Here is a 2,274-nt window from a genome sequence, read left to right as displayed (position 1 = left end):
AAATTTAAAATAAAAAGAGAAAAGAGCCGAATACATAAAGGGGGCCGCGGGTTTTGTTGCGACGTCCGGTGCTTTATCCCACCCTCAAATCCATGGCCACCGACGCACCTGAATTTTCGGTGGCCCCTAACCTGCATACCTAAGTGCCTTCTAAAAGAATGTAGTCGTCAGCATTCCCATTTTAATTACAATTTATTTATTTATACATCTTTAAATTCAAGGCATTACCTAATATAATATTTTAATTCGAACATAAGAATGTTGTCTTAATTAAGTCACTGAGCTCGTTTTATTTTCTATCCTTATGTTGACGTATTTAAGTGGGTTACAATAAATTCCATTTCATTTCGCTAATACGTAAGAGAATGCAAGAACATTGCCTTTAATTAAAGAAGTCAACAGGAACTACGCTCCAGTAGAGTTAGACTGCAGAGTCCTAAATCGACACGCTCACCCGTGTGCATCAAATTTATATGTACGCACTATTTATATATATAGACCAATTCCTAAAGTAGCAAAACTAGAAGTAAGGGTTACTGAAGCCCAAGGTCTAACCTAATCTTAGAATACTATCTGGAACTTCTATGATTGCATTTAAATTGCATACCAATGTTCTATGTTCTGAATGTAATACATAATTTATCTTTTTGCAAGTACAATTGTATTAAATTCATTTTCATTTGTCTTATTTCGAGTCTATGGAAATTTGACTGTCACACCAATAGATATGGTCGGGCAAAACTCTCGTAACAATTTAATAAGCTTTTATAGCTTTAGTCTTCGTTGGTACATACCAAATTGTGCCGTGTGATCATATAGAGATCATGCAATTTATGAATTTTTAGGTAACGTTTCAGTCGCAACAGTATAGTGGAGCAGTAAAAAAATATTTCAAAAAAATTATAGAACGAGTTTATTGGTTCATGATAACAAAGAAATAAATCCTCTATCTCTTGTTGCGACTAGATTCTAATTTCTCGCGGAAAGGCATCTGTCGCTAATGTGTAATGCATTACCCATTCACATGGCTTTCACATGTATATATAAAAAAACTTATGTTTCAGAGTGACACATTCAAATATGTACATTACTATATATATACCGGCGACACTATTCTGCAACTGGACTTGAATAAAATAATCCTCAGAACTCGAACATTTATAATTTTGGTTTTCTACTTCTTGGCTGTATTGACTTTTTACAAGCTTTACAGAACAATGTTTCTTACTCTCAAGATTACTGAACTGGTTTTATATTGCACATATCCGACGGGTCAATAGAGTTAAGAGCACCAAAATGTCCGAATTCATATACCGTATTTTCGAATCGAGTTACAGAAAAGGGTCTTTAGGTTCATTAAGTGTGTTTGAAATGAATTACAAAAATTTGAAACGATAATCTGTAAGTGACGAAATTTATCACGTCATATAAACACATAATATAATTTCCCCGAGTTGGAACGGACTCACCCGGTTTCAAACGTTGTTGTTGTAGGTGCTGGTGCAGCCGGCCTACGCTAGCGGCCCCGCTGTCGGTGTTACATCTGGTGTTTCAGCAGGCCTATCACCGATGGCGAACTGGCACGACTCGTACTTGGACGTATAGCTCCTGGCGGCAACGGCCGTTTAATGGATTTAATTGACTTTCGTGGTAAAAGAGGTTATGTTGTCGAATTGGTTGAATCGAAATTTTGGTAGCTGATTGAATATTTTGTATCGCAATCAGTTGACTTGGCTTGGTATCGTATTGCAAAATTTGACCAGGATTTTCGACGTCGCACAGTGGGGTAATCGAGCTTGAAAATGGAGATCAATTCATACGAGCATTTAATAGAAAATAGTTTGATGTAATTATATGCATAGTACCAAATGAAGTAAAAAAAAAGAAAAGTCCGCAAATAGTTTAGTGAAATTTTTTTTTATCGAGTTTTTAATATCATTAGTACAGATCGAAAAAAGTAAAACTTTAGTCGTTCCTCTTAAAAATAATTTATATGTTATCTAATAATTTGTTAAAGCTCTGATCATCACTTTCTTCTTCATCATCATCTTCCGGAAGAGAACATAGGAAATTACTTTACTCAGTTGTAATGTTTCGACATTGTATATATTTTTTTCCTTAACATATATAAGTTATTGTTAAGTCTAGAAAGTAATATATAATAAATACTAATTATCTTAATTTTTAATAAAGGTCGTCATCATCTTCGTCTGAGTCACTTTCGGAACTATTGTCGCCATCTTCATTGCTGTAGTTGTCCATAATTATCAAATT

The sequence above is a fragment of the Eurosta solidaginis genome, chromosome X, assembly GCF_040869045.1.
Source record: "Eurosta solidaginis isolate ZX-2024a chromosome X, ASM4086904v1, whole genome shotgun sequence".
NCBI classification, from domain to species: Eukaryota; Metazoa; Arthropoda; class Insecta; order Diptera; family Tephritidae; genus Eurosta; species Eurosta solidaginis.
This window is presented reverse-complemented; position numbering follows the sequence as displayed.